Here is a 15921-nt window from a genome sequence, read left to right on the forward strand (position 1 = left end):
TTTTTTTTTCCAAACACCCTCACCCCCCAACTTTAGCCCCTTATTACTGCCTTATGCAGTTATACTTTATTTTAATAAAAGCTAATATTTCTTCTGTTAAGTGTGATCAGTCCACGGGTCATCATTACTTCTGGGATATTACTCCTCCCCAACAGGAAGTGCAAGAGGATTCACCCAGCAGAGCTGCATATAGCTCCTCCCCTCTACGTCACTCCCAGTCATTCTCTTGCACCCAACGACTAGATAGGATGTGTGAGAGGACTATGGTGATTATACTTAGTTTTATATCTTCAATCAAAAGTTTGTTATTTTAAAATAGCACCGGAGTGTGTTATTACCTCTCTGGCAGAGTTTGAAGAAGAATCTACCAGAGTTTTGCTATGATTTTAGCCGGAGTAGTTAAGATCATATTGCTGTTCTCGGCCATCTGAGGAGTGAGGTAAACTTCAGATCAGGGGACAGCGGGCAGATGAATCTGCATAGAGGTATGTAGCAGTTTTTATTTTCTGACAATGGAATTGATGAGAAAATCCTGCCATACCGATATAATGTCATGTATGTATACTTTACACTTCAGTATTCTGGGGAATGGTACTTCACTAGAATTACACTGTAAGAAATACATAAAGCTGTTTAATAACTAGAGATTATGTTTAACGTTTTTGCTGGAATGTAAAATCGTTTTCATTTGCTGAGGTACTGTGTGAATAAATGTTTGGGCACTATTTTTCCACTTGGCAGTTGCTTAATCTGTTTTTCTGACAGTTTCTGTTCTCTCTCACTGCTGTGTGTGAGGGGGAGGGGCCGTTTTTTGGCGCTTTTTCTATGCATCAAATATTTCAGTCAGCAACTCATTGTATTCCCTGCATGATCCGGTTCATCTCTACAGAGCTCAGGGGTCTTCAAAACTTATTTTGAGGGAGGTAATTTCTCTCAGCAGAGCTGTGAGAATTATAGTTTGACTGAGATAAAAAACGTTTATTCTGTAATTTGTTTCCTGCTTTCAGAATTTGTTATCTTTGCTAATGGGATTAAACCTTTGCTAAAGTTGTGTTGTTTACAAGGATTGAGGCTATAACTGTTTCAATTTATTAATTTTCAACTGTCATAGATCTTCTGTGCTTCTTAAAGGCACAGTACATTTTAATATTATTCTAATTGAATTGTATTTCCAAGTTGCAAGTTTATTTGCTAGTGTGTTAAACATGTCTGATTCAGAGGATGATACCTGTGTCATTTGTTGCAATGCCAAAGTGGAGCCCAATAGAAATTTATGTACTAACTGTATTGATGCTACTTTAAATAAAAGTCAATCTGTACAAATTGAACAAATTTCACCAAACAACGAGGGGAGAGTTATGCCGACTAACTCGCCTCACGTGTCAGTACGTACATCTCCCGCTCAGAGGGAGGTGCGTGATATTGTAGCGCCGAGTACATCTGGGCGGCCATTACAAATCACATTACAGGATATGGCTACTGTTATGACTGAGGTTTTGGCTAAATTACCAGAACTAAGAGGTAAGCGTGATCACTCTGGGGTGAGAACAGAGTGCGCTGATAATATTAGGGCCATGTCAGACACTGCGTCACAGGTGGCAGAACATGAGGACGGAGAACTTCATTCTGTGGGTGACGGTTCTGATCCAAACAGACTGGATTCAGATATTTCAAATTTTAAATTTAAACTGGAAAACCTCCGTGTATTACTAGGGGAGGTGTTAGCGGCTCTGAATGATTGTAACACAGTTGCAATACCAGAGAAAATGTGTAGGTTGGATAAATATTTTGCGGTACCGACGAGTACTGAGGTTTTTCCTATACCTAAGAGACTTACTGAAATTGTTACTAAGGAGTGGGATAGACCCGGTGTGCCGTTCTCACCCCCTCCGATATTTAGAAAAATGTTTCCAATAGACGCCACCACAAGGGACTTATGGCAAACGGTCCCTAAGGTGGAGGGAGCAGTTTCTACCTTAGCTAAGCGTACCACTATCCCGGTGGAGGATAGCTGTGCTTTTTCAGATCCAATGGATAAAAAGTTAGAGGGTTACCTTAAGAAAATGTTTGTTCAACAAGGTTTTATATTGCAACCCCTTGCATGCATTGCGCCGATCACGGCTGCAGCGGCATTCTGGATTGAGTCTCTGGAAGAGAACATTGGTTCAGCTACTCTAGACGACATTACGGACAGGCTTAGAGTCCTTAAACTAGCTAATTCATTCATTTCGGAGGCCGTAGTACATCTTACTAAACTTACGGCGAAGAATTCAGGATTCGCCATTCAGGCACGCAGGGCGCTGTGGCTAAAATCCTGGTCAGCTGATGTTACTTCTAAGTCTAAATTGCTTAATATACCTTTCAAAGGGCAGACCTTATTCGGGCCCGGGTTGAAAGAGATTATCGCTGACATTACAGGAGGTAAAGGCCATGCCCTGCCTCAGGACAAAGCCAAAGCCAAGACTAGACAGTCTAATTTTCGTTCCTTTCGTAATTTCAAAGCAGGAGCAGCATCAACTTCCTCTGCACCAAAACAGGAAGGAGCTGTTGCTCGCTACAGACAAGGCTGGAAACCTAACCAGTCCTGGAACAAGGGCAAGCAGACTAGGAAACCTGCTGCTGCCCCTAAAACAGCATGAATTGAGGGCCCCCGATCCGGGATCGGATCTAGTGGGGGGCAGACTTTCTCTCTTCGCCCAGGCTTGGGCAAGAGATGTTCAGGATCCCTGGGCGCTAGAGATAATATCTCAGGGATACCTTCTGGACTTCAAATACTCTCCTCCAAGAGAGAGATTTCATCTGTCAAGATTGTCAACAATCCAGACAAAGAAAGAGGCGTTTCTACGCTGCGTACAAGAGCTCTTGTTAATGGGAGTAATCCATCCAGTTCCACGATCGGAACAGGGACAGGGGTTTTACTCAAATCTGTTTGTGGTTCCCAAAAAAGAGGGAACTTTCAGACCAATCCTGGACTTAAAGATCCTAAACAAATTCCTAAGAGTTCCATCGTTCAAGATGGAGACTATTCGGACAATTTTACCTATGATCCAAGAGGGTCAATACATGACCACTGTAGATTTAAAAGATGCTTACCTTCACATACCGATTCACAAAGATCATTATCGGTACCTAAGGTTTGCCTTCCTAGACAGGCATTACCAGTTTGTGGCTCTTCCATTCGGATTGGCTACAGCTCCAAGAATCTTCACAAAGGTTCTGGGTGCTCTTCTGGCGGTACTAAGACCGCGGGGAATCTCGGTAGCTCCATACCTAGACGACATTCTGATACAAGCTTCAAGCTTTCAAACTGCCAAGTCTCATACAGAGTTAGTGCTGGCATTTCTAAGGTCACATGGATGGAAGGTGAACGAAAAGAAAAGTTCACTCGTTCCACTCACAAGAGTTCCCTTCCTGGGGACTCTTATAGATTCTGTAGAAATGAAGATTTACCTGACAGAGGACAGGCTAACAAGACTTCAAAGTGCTTGCCGCACCCTTCATTCCATTCAACACCCGTCAGTGGCTCAATGCTTGGAGGTAATCGGCTTAATGGTAGCGGCAATGGACATAGTACCCTTTGCACGCTTACACCTCAGACCACTGCAACTGTGCATGCTAAGTCAGTGGAATGGGGATTACTCAGATTTATCCCCTTCTCTGAATCTGGATCAAGAGACCAGAAATTCTCTTCTATGGTGGCTTTCTCGGCCACATCTGTCCAGGGGGATGCCATTCAGCAGACCAGACTGGACAATTGTAACAACAGACGCCAGCCTTCTAGGTTGGGGTACCGTCTGGAATTCTCTGAAGGCTCAGGGACAATGGAGTCAGGAGGAGAGTCTCCTGCCAATAAACATTCTGGAATTGAGAGCAGTTCTCAATGCCCTCCTGGCTTGGCCCCAGTTGACAACTCGGGGGTTCATCAGGTTTCAGTCGGACAACATCACGACTGTAGCTTACATCAACCATCAGGGAGGGACAAGAAGCTCCCTAGCTATGATGGAAGTATCAAAGATAATTTGCTGGGCAGAGTCTCACTCTTGCCACCTGTCAGCAATCCACATCCCGGGAGTGGAGAACTGGGAGGCGGATTTCTTAAGTCGTCAGACTTTTCATCCGGGGGAGTGGGAACTTCATCCGGAGGTCTTTGCCCAAATACTTCGACGTTGGGGCAAACCAGAGATAGATCTCATGGCGTCTCGACAGAACGCCAAGCTTCCTCGTTACGGGTCCAGATCCAGGGATCCAGGAGCAGTCCTGATAGATGCTCTGACAGCACCTTGGGACTTCAGGATGGCTTACGTGTTTCCACCCTTCCCGTTGCTTCCTCGATTGATTGCCAGAATCAAACAAGAGAGAGCATCAGTGATTCTAATAGCACCTGCGTGGCCACGCAGGACTTGGTATGCAGACCTGGTGGACATGTCATCCTGTCCACCTTGGTCTCTACCTCTGAAACAGGACCTTCTGATACAGGGTCCCTTCAAACATCAAAATCTAACTTCTCTGAAGCTGACTGCTTGGAAATTGAACGCTTGATTTTATCAAGACGTGGATTTTCTGAGTCAGTTATTGATACCTTAATACAGGCTAGGAAACCTGTTACCAGAAAGATTTACCATAAGATATGGCGTAAATACCTATATTGGTGTGAATCCAAAGGTTACTCTTGGAGTAAGGTTAGGATTCCTAGGATATTGTCTTTTCTACAAGAAGGTTTAGAAAAGGGTTTATCTGCTAGTTCATTAAAGGGACAGATCTCAGCTCTGTCCATTCTGTTACACAAACGTCTGTCAGAAGTTCCTGACGTCCAGGCTTTTTGTCAGGCTTTGGCCAGAATTAAGCCTGTGTTTAAAACTGTTGCTCCACCATGGAGTTTAAACCTTGTTCTTAATGTTTTACAGGGCGTTCCGTTTGAACCCCTTCATTCCATTGATATAAAGTTGTTATCTTGGAAAGTTCTATTTTTAATGGCTATTTCCTCGGCTCGAAGAGTCTCTGAATTATCAGCCTTACATTGTGATTCTCCTTATTTGATTTTTCATTCGGATAAGGTAGTCCTGCGTACTAAACCTGGGTTCTTACCTAAGGTAGTTACTAACAGGAATATCAATCAAGAGATTGTTGTTCCTTCTTTATGCCCAAATCCTTCTTCAAAGAAGGAACGTCTACTGCACAACCTGGATGTAGTCCGTGCTCTAAAATTTTACTTACAGGCAACTAAGGAATTTCGACAAACGTCTTCTCTGTTTGTCATTTACTCTGGGCAGAGGAGAGGTCAAAAAGCTTCCGCTACCTCTCTTTCTTTTTGGCTTCGTAGCATAATTCGTTTAGCTTATGAGACTGCTGGACAGCAGCCTCCTGAAAGAATTACAGCTCATTCTACTAGAGCTGTGGCTTCCACTTGGGCCTTCAAGAATGAGGCCTCTGTTGAACAGATTTGCAAGGCTGCAACTTGGTCTTCGCTTCATACTTTTTCCAAATTTTACAAATTTGACACTTTTGCTTCATCGGAGGCTATTTTTGGGAGAAAGGTTCTTCAGGCAGTGGTTCCTTCTGTATAAAGAGCCTGCCTATCCCTCCCGTCATCCGTGTACTTTTGCTTTGGTATTGGTATCCCATAAGTAATGATGACCCGTGGACTGATCACACTTAACAGAAGAAAACATAATTTATGCTTACCTGATAAATTCCTTTCTTCTGTAGTGTGATCAGTCCACGGCCCGCCCTGTTTTTAAGGCAGGTAAATATTTTTTAATTTATACTCCAGTCACCACTTCACCCTTGGCTTTTCCTTTCTCGTTGGTCCTTGGTCGAATGACTGGGAGTGACGTAGAGGGGAGGAGCTATATGCAGCTCTGCTGGGTGAATCCTCTTGCACTTCCTGTTGGGGAGGAGTAATATCCCAGAAGTAATGATGACCCGTGGACTGATCACACTACAGAAGAAAGGAATTTATCAGGTAAGCATAAATTATGTTTTTTATTTTTTAATAAAGATTAATACAGTGACATTTTGGGGTAATTGGGGGACATTTAGAAAATTAACCAGCGGTCTGACCTTTGGTTAATTTTCAGAGAGCTAATTGCTACAGCCAGCTTGTGGTAGCAATAACCAGCCACTGGTATTGGCTGGTTATCACACGCCCGCAAACGGGCGAATTTGACCATTTGTGGGCGTGCAATAAATTAGTGCTCCACTTGTAATGATCTATCTAGCTTACTGGAATCCTTTGGATCTATATATATTAAATTGACTTCTTTATTAAGAATGCTATTGGCTGGGTAGGTTTGTTTTTTCAGAGTTTGCTAATTAGTGTCACATACAAATTTGTTGCTAAGTGGGGCATCACACCCTAATTGATCCAATTCCAGCCCTATCCATCCATTAGAAACTTCTATTCATAGACTTCTATTCATTCACACTTGTGTAACTGTTTGCAAACAAACACAAGAGCCACTTCATAGCAGCAGAGTCAAACAACAGCTTTGTCTTCCTTCTATATTATTATTACGTGCACCTAATGCATAATTCATTGGCTGCCACAGAGGATTGTAATACATTGCATATCTATGTCCCTTTAATAAAAAATCTAACGAAACTGACAACTTGTGGCAAAATCCGCTTGAAAAATTGAAGCCTCTATTCAAAATCAACCTGATATATGCGGCTCATTGGTTGATGCGTAAAATGTTACAAGAAAATGTACACATTTCCAATATTTCACACTTTGGGCAGCCATGTTGAAATGCCATTCAAAAAGAAAGAGAGAATGAAAACAAAGTACTTGTATATGCATAATGCATAATTTTAGTTTTGGTCCATTTATAGATTTAATCTTTTTTATTATTATTATTTTTACACACACAGGGCCCTTTAAGTTGCATAAAAAAAAAAAAAATTACTGAAAATGCTTAAAATAAAAAACCTGTGAGAGGAAATCCCCCGGATCGCTGGGTATTTGAATTTCAGCGCTACATTAAAAAGTAAGTTCTAGTGAATCTTCAACTGATGAATTAAACTGTATCTAAAATATCACTAACATTCCGGATCTGTTTACACAAAGGGTAACGTTTACCATCACTTTAGGAATATTACTGTATTGAGAATAAAAGGGACTCTGTCCTAGGCATTAGTTGGAAGTTCTATCAGCCAGTTAGTATTAAAAGAAGGCACAGAACTGATACAGCTGTTTTAAAGCTTTTACTTAAAGGGGGCATAATACTCATAAGCTAAATAACTCGAAACTGATGCAGCATAACTGTAAAAAGCTGACTAGAAAATATCACCTGAACATCTCTATGTTAAAAGGAAGATATTTTACCTCACAATCTCCTCATCTAACAAGAGTAAGTGCTGTGTAAACAGTTATATTTTAGCTACTGTCCGGCTGCAAGTTAAAAAAACAAAAAAAAAAACAATAACCAATCAGCATCAGCAGTGCGGAGGTAATGCTTTGCCTTTGCTGTGATCTCATGAGGTTTCATAGAACTTACTTAAACTGAATAGAGAAATAATATGACTGTGCCTGCACATGACAAATGCACACTCCCTAGCTTGTCGTGGGACTAGTATCCTGACTGGCTGCTTAAAGTCTCTATACAGTGGGGTGTGAAATGTGAGGTAAAATATCTTGCTTTTTTAGGTGATATTTTCTAGTCAGCTTTTTCACATTGTGGAAACAAATCTAAGCATGTTTAGACGCTTCTCTTTCAAGCCTACATTTTTTTTTTATTGAGGACGCAAAGGTACATGTACAAACATAAGGAACAGTGTCAACATCAAATCTATTAATTGCACATGAACATCATTGTTGAACATACAAAACTACAGTCCCCATTTTCTGCCCTTTTCGGAAACATATACTGTAGGTCTCTCTTGAACCTCTGACATATTGAACTTGAGGGTTTAACTAAAACCTTCTGCCAAATATAAACTGCAAAATAAACAGAAAGTAATAAAAACCACTCCTGGACTTGTTTTAAACATAAAGGGAAAGTCTACTCCAGAAATGTTATTGTTTAAAAAGAGAGATAATCCCTTTATGAACAATTCGCCAGTTTTGCATAACCAACAATGTTATTTTAATATTAATAAAACAATAGTAATTTACAACAATGTGCACTTAAAGGGACACTGAACCCAATTTTTTTCTTTTGTGATTCAGATAGAGCATGCAATTTTAAGCAACTTTCTAATTTACTCCTATCGTCAAATTTTCTTCATTCTCTTGGCATCTTTATTTGAAAAGCAAGAATTTAACTTTAGATGCCGGCCAATTTTTGGTGAACAACCTGGGTTGTTCTTGCTGATTGGTAGATAAATTCACCCACCAATAAACAATTGCTGTCCAGAGTTCTGAACAAAAAATGTTCTGGCTCCTTAGCTTAGATGCCTTCTTTTTCAAATAAAGATAGCAAGAGAACAAAGAAATCTTAATAATAGGAGTAAATTAGAAAGTTGCTTAAAATTGCATGCTCTATCTGAATCTCAAAAGAAAGAATTTGGGTTCAGTGTCCCTTTAAAGGATATAGACCCAGATTACAAGTTGTGCGGTATGGCTTTACCGCTTTGCTTTTGAGTGCGGAATGGTCATCTACTCGGTATTACAAGTTGTGCGGTATGGCTATTCCGCTAGCGTTATAGCCTATACCGGAATGATCTATTCCACAATCAAAGACCAGTAGTTATGGATTTTGCAAAACAAAAATGTTTTACAAAACTGATAAAAAATATGTAACAAAGTACACTAACACCCATAAACTACATATTAACCCCTAAACTGCCACCCCTGCATCGCAAATAATACAATAAACCTATTAACCTCTAATCCGCCGCCCATTCACATTGCAACTACATAAATTAAAGTATTAACCCCTAATCCGCCACCCCAGGCATCGCTATTACCTAATCAACCTATTAACCCCTAAACCGCTGCACTCCTCATCGCGACAAAATAAATTAAATTATTAACCCCTAAACCTAACACCCCCTAACTTTAAATTAAAGTTACAATATAACGACCTTTAAAATAAATAAAAACTTACCTGTGAAATAAAGAAAAACTAAGCTTAAACTATAAATAAACCTAACATTACTATTTAAAAAAAAGAAAAAATACCAAAAATAAAAATATACAAAATTTTAAAATCCTAACAGTACGAAAAAACAAACAAAAAACCTAACATTCCAAAAAATAACAAACTCTAAAATTACACAAAATAGCAAAATCTAACATTACAGAAAATAACAAACAAAATTATTCAAAATAAAAAAAGATATATTTCTAATTGTTTAAAATAAAAAGCCACCCCAAAATAACAAAACCCCATAATATATAAATAAATAGTCCTTAAAAGGGCCTTTTGTAGGGCACTACCCTAAAGTGATCAGTTCTTTTACCCAAAAAACTACAAAGTCCCCCCTAACATTACAACCAACTACCCCCCAAAATAAATAATCCTAACTAAAAAAGCCTAATCTACCCATTCCCCTGAATAGGGCATTTGTATGGGCATTGCCCTTAAAAGGACATTCAGCTCTTTTAATGTCCATTAAAATATAAAACCCTAATCTATAAAAAAAATAAGCCACCGCAAAAATAAAAAAAAAACCCTATCACTAACCCCAAACTCGGTACTTACCATTCCTGAAGAGCGGCGCTCCATCTGCATCCAGCACTGAACCATCTTCAATCTTCATCCTTGGAGAGTGGTGGCAGAACGCGGTCATCTACTGAGACAGGAGGCAGTACGGCTGTGTGAAGCTGGCCCCCCTACAATTGGCACAAATAAAAAATCCCCTGTATTTCGTTAGTGCTACGTTTGTGCTGTTTCGTGCAGCAAAATTTAAGGTCTGTGCTGCTTTTATTTTTACGATAATAGCAATTGTTTTTTTAGTTATTACAGATTAAATAGAGGTCACCCAGCCCCCCTACAACAGCCAAAACACATGAAACTGGGCTGGTTAGTTAGTGCTACGTTTGTGCTGGTTTGTGCCGTTTAATTCTCTGTTCTATCTTGTTTCATTGTTGAGTTATTAGCGATTTAATAAAGGTTACCCAGCCCCCCATACAACAGCCAAAACACATGAAACTGGGCTGGTTAGTTAGTGCTACGTTTGTGCTGGTTTGTGCCGTTTAATTCTCTGTTCTATCTTGTTTCATTGTTGAGTTATTAGCGATTTAATAAAGGTCACTAAAGGTCACCCAGCCCCCCTACAACAGCCAAAAGACATAAAACCGACTGGTTGGTTAGTGCTGCGTTTGTGCTGGTTTGTGCCGTTTAATTCTCTGTTCTATCTTGTTTCATTGTTGATTTATTAGCGATTTAATAAAGGTCACTAAAGGTCACCCAGCCCCCCTACAACAGCCAAAAGACATAAAACCGACTGGTTGGTTAGTGCTGCGTTTGTGCTGTTTAATTCTATCTCATTTCATTTTTAATTTATTAACGATTTAATAAAGGTTTCCCAGCCCCCCATACAACAGCCAAAACACATGAAACTGGGCTGGTTAGTTAGTGCTACGTTTGTGCTGGTTTGTGCCGTTTAATTCTCTGTTCTATCTTGTTTCATTGTTGAGTTATTAGCGATTTAATAAAGGTCACTAAAGGTCACCCAGCCCCCCTACAACAGCCAAAAGACATAAAACCGACTGGTTGGTTAGTGCTGTGTCAGTTTGAGTCTACCTAAATTTGACTTTCAACAAATAATCCAAAGAGAACAAAGAAAATTTGATGATAAAAGTAAAAGTTGTTTAAAAATGCATGCCCTATATTGAATCACAAAAGTTTAATTTTGACTAGGCTCTTCCTTTAATAATTTGTAAAATATCTCTTAGCTATCATCATTCAAAGAGTAATTCAAAGTCACTGCCATGTGAAAGCAAAAAGTATAACTTTATTTTATGGCTAGAAAGCAACTGCTTGGCACTATGCTTAGAAATAGGCTAATTTAAAGGGGCAGTTTACTCCAGAATTTGGATTGTTTAAAAATAGATAATCCCTTTATTGCCCATTCCCTAGTTTTTCATAAACAGCACTATTATATTAATGCACTTTTTACCTCTGTGATTACCTTGTATCTAAGCCTCTGCAGACTGCCCCCCTTGTTTTAGTTCTTTTAACAAACTTGAATTTTAGCCAATCAGTGCTGACTCCTAGGTAACTTCACAGGAGAGAGCACACTGTTATCTATATGGCACACACGAGCTAGCGCTGTCTAGCTGTGAAAAACTGTCAAAATGCAGATAAGAGGCGGCCTTCAAGGGCTTAGAAATTAGCATATGAGCTTACCTAGGTTTAGCTTTCAACTAAGAATACCAAGAGAGCAAAGCAAATTTGATTACAAAAGTAAATTGGAAAGTTGTTTAAAATTACATGCCCTATCTGAATTATGAAAGTTTCATGCTAACTTAACTGTCCCTTTAAACATCCCAATTCACCAGCTTATGCACAACCCCCTAACACTAGAAAATAGTTGTACTTAATTTTATATCTCCCCATTTGTTGGTATAATTATTATAGTTACCACCTGTCATCTAATACCTGGCAAATACATCCCCAACACTAGTGAGCCAAACAGAGCTACAGTCTAGTCAAAATGAAACTTTCATGATTTAGATAGGGCATATCATTTTAAACAACGTTCCAATTTACTTTTATCATCAAATTTGCTTCATTCTCTTGTTATTCTTAGTTGAAAGCTAAACCTAGGTGGGTGCATATGCTAAATTCTAAGCCCTTGAAGGCCGCCTCTTATCTGAATGCATTTGGGAGTTTTTGACAACTAGAGGGTGTTTGTCATGTGGTTCCTATAGATAACATTGTGCTCACGGACATGATGTTACCTTGGAGTCTGCACTGATTGGCTAAAATGCAAGTCTGTCAAAAGAACTGAGATAAGGGGGCAGTTTGCAGAGGGTTAGATACAAGGTAATCACAGAGGTAAAAAGTGTATTATTATAACTGTGTTGGTTATGCAAAACTGGGGAATGGGTAATAAAGGGATTATCTATCTTTCTCTTCAAAAAAACAGAATTTATGCATACCTGATAAATTACTTTCTCTTGCGGTGTATCCAGTCCACGGATTCATCCTTTACTTGTGGGATATTCTCATTCCCTACAGGAAGTGGCAAAGAGAGCACACAGCAGAGCTGTCCATATAGCTCCCCCTCTAGCTCCACCCCCCAGTGATTCTCTTTGCCGGCTCTAAGCACTAGGATCTCTCTACGGGAGGGTAAAGTGAATGTGGTGTTAGAATTGTAGTTTTATATCTTCAATCAAAAGTTTGTTATTTTTAAATGTTACCGGTTTGTACTATTTACTCTCTGGCAGAAAAAAGATGAAGAATTCTGCTGAGAGGAAAATGATTTTAGCATGTTGTAACTAAAATCCATTGCTGTTCCCACACAGGACTGAGGAGTACCAGAAAACTTCAGTTGGGGGGAACAGTTTGCAGGCTTGACTGCAATGAGGTATGTTCAGTCATTTATCTCTAGACAAGACTGAGATAATGCTAGAAGACTGACAAGATCCCCATGTGGGGAGGGTAAGCTATGTTCTGAGACTTAGTAAAGAATTGAATGCTTACATAACAGGGCTAATTATGCTGGTTGACACTAATTCAGGGCAATCGATTATTTGTTTTAAGAAATACTCGTTGGAGACACTTTTTTAAGCACTTTGGAGTGTTTTCTGGGGTTATTATCCACATGGCAAAAATTTAGTCACTTAGAAGTGATTTTTGTAGGCCTCACAACTCCGGAGTGGAGTGGGAGGGGCCTAATTTCGCGCCTCAGATGTGCAGTTAGAATTGAAAGACAGTTCATGCTGCTTCACATGGAGGGTCCTGCTGGTGATTGAGGGCCTAAAGCAAGCTTTATTCCCCCAAAACTGATCCCTAAGGGCAGGTAGGGCCACAGCAGTAAGCTGTGGCAAAGTGCTGTAGTTATTTAACCGGTTGTTGGCTTTAGGCTGCTCCGGTTTGGGCATTAAGGGGTTAATCGTTCTGCAACTTGTGGTGCAATCATATTAAGGCCTTAGGTACATATTGTGAAAATTTCAAAAGGATTGCTGCATTTTTCACTGTTTTGTAAAATTGTGTGCTCTTTTTATCTCTTAAAGGCACAGTAACGTTTTTTTCAAATTTTCATGCCTTTCGTAATTTCAGGAGCGGTTCCGCTTCAGCCTCTACAGCTGCAAAGCAAGAGGGTAACGCTTCACAGCCCAAGGCAACCTGGAAGCCTTACCAGGGCTGGAACAAGGGTAAACAGGCCAAAAAGCCTGCAGCTGCTACCAAGACAGCATGAAGGGGTAGCCCCCGATCCGGGACCGGATCTAGTAGGGGGCACACTTTCTCTCTTCGCTCAGGCCTGGGCAAGAGATGTTCACGATACCTGGGCATTAGAGATTGTTTCCCAGGGATATCTTCTAGAATTCAAGGACTGCCCTCCAAGGGGAAGGTTCCACATTTCTCGTCTGTCTACAGACCAGATGAAGAAAGAGGCGTTCTTACGCTGTGTAGAAGATCTACATACGATGGGAGTGATATACCCAGTTCCAATTGCAGAACAGGGACTGGGTTTTTACTCAAACCTGTTTGTGGTTCCCAAAAAAGAAGGAACTTTCAGACCAATCCTGCATCTAAAAATTCTAAACAGATTCCTCAGAGTCCCATCATTCAAGATGGAGACCATTCGGACAATCTTGCCTATGATCCAGGAAGGTCAATATATGACTACCGTGGATCTAAAGTATGTGTACCTGCATATTCCTATCCACAAAGATCATCATCAGTTCCTCAGGTTCGCTTTTCTAGACAAGCATTACCAGTTTGTGGCTCTTCCGTTCGGTTTAGCCACTGCTCCCAGAATTTTCACAAAGGTGCTAGGGTCCCTTCTGGCGGTACTAAGACCGCGGGGCATAGCAGTGGCGCCTTATTTGGATGACATCTTAATTCAGGCGCCGCCTTTTCACAGAGCCAAGGCTCACACAGAGATTGTATTGGCCTTTCTGAGGTCTCACAGGTGGAAGGTGAACATCAAAAAGACTTCTCTTTCCCCACTCACAAGGGTTCCCTTCCTAGGGACACTAATAGATTCGGTAGAAATGAAAATATTTCTGACGGAGGTCAGAAAATTGAAACTTTTAACTACTTGCCAAGTTCTTCATTCCGTTCCTCGGCCATCTGTAGCTCAGTGCATGGAGGCAATCGGATTAATGGTAGCGGCAATGGACATAGTCCCTTTCGCTCGGATACATCTCAGACCACTGCAACTATGCATGCTCAATCAGTGGAATGGGGATTATGCAGATTTGTCTCCTCAAATACAGTTGGACCAGGAAACCAGAGTTTCTCTTCTCTGGTGGTTGTCTCAGGATCACCTGTCTCAGGGAATATGTTTCTCAGACCAGAGTGGATCATTGTAACGACCGACGCCAGTCTGTTAGGCTGGGGTGCAGTCTGGGACTCCCTGAAAGCTCAAGGCTTATGGTCTCGGGAAGAATCTCTTCTCCCGATAAACATTCTGGAGCTGAGGGCGATATTCAACGCACTTCAGGCATGGCCTCAACTAGCTGCGGCCAAATTCATCATATTTCAGTCAGACAACATCACGACTGTAGCTTACATCAATCATCAAGGGGGAACAAAGAGTTCCCTAGCGATGAAGGAAGTAACCAAAATAATCAAGTGGGCGGAGGATCACTCCTGCCATCTCTCAGCAATTCACATCCAAGGTGTAGACAACTGGGAGGTGGATTTCCTGAGTCGTCAGACTTTTCATCCAGGGGAGTGGGAACTCCACCCGGAGGTATTTGCCCAGCTGACTCAGCTTTGGGGCACTCCAGAGTTGGATCTGATGGCGTCCCGTCAGAACACCAAACTTCCTCTCTACGGGGCCAGGTCCCGGGACCCCAAGGCGGTATTGATAGATGCTCTAGCAGCGCCTTGGTCCTTCAATCTGGCTTATGTTTTCCCACCGTTTCCCCTTCTCCCTCGTCTGGTCGCCAGAATCAAGCAGGAGAAGGCCTCGTGATTCTGATAGCGCCTGCGTGGCCACGCAGGACTTGGTATACAGACCTAGTGGACATGTCATCTGTCCCACCATGGACACTGCCAATGAGGCAGGATCTTCTAATTCAGGGTCCATTCAAGCATCCAAATCTAATTTCTCTACGTCTGACTGCTTGGAGATTGAACGCTTAATTCTATCAAAGTGTGGTTTCTCTGATTCAGTTATAGATACCCTGATTCAGGCGAGAAAGCCTGTCACCAGGAAAATCTACCATAAGATATGGCGGAAATATCTTTGTTGGTTTGAATCCAAGGGTTACTCATGGAGTAAGATTAGGATTCCCAGGATATTGTCTTTTCTCCAAGAAGGTTTGTAGAAAGGATTGTCAGCTAGTTCCTTAAAAGGACAGATATCTGCTTTGTCTATCCTTTTACACAAGCGTCTGGCAGAGGTTCCAGACGTTCAAGCGTTTGCACAGGCCTTAGTCAGAATCAAGCCTGTCTATAAACCTGTGGCTCTGCCATGGAGTCTAAATCTAGTTCTTTCAGTTCTTCAAGGGGTTCCGTTTGAACCTTTACATTCCATAGATATTAAGTTGTTATCTTGGAAAGATTTGTTTTTGGTAGCTATCTCTTCTGCTCGAAGAGTCTCAGAATTATCTGCCTTACAGTGCGATTCACCTTACCTGGTGTTCCACGCAGATAAGGTAGTTTTGCGTACCAAACCTGGTTTCCTTCCTAAAGTGGTTTCTAATAAGAATATTAACCAGGAAATAGTTGTTCCTTCTCTGTGTCCTAATCCTTCTTCGAAGAAGGAACGTCTGTTGCACAATCTTGATGTAGTTCGTGCTCTAAAGTTCTATTTGCAAGCAACTAAGGATTTCAGACAAACATCTTCCTTGTT

Source organism: Bombina bombina, chromosome 12 (assembly GCF_027579735.1).
Source record: "Bombina bombina isolate aBomBom1 chromosome 12, aBomBom1.pri, whole genome shotgun sequence".
NCBI classification, from domain to species: domain Eukaryota; kingdom Metazoa; phylum Chordata; class Amphibia; order Anura; family Bombinatoridae; genus Bombina; species Bombina bombina.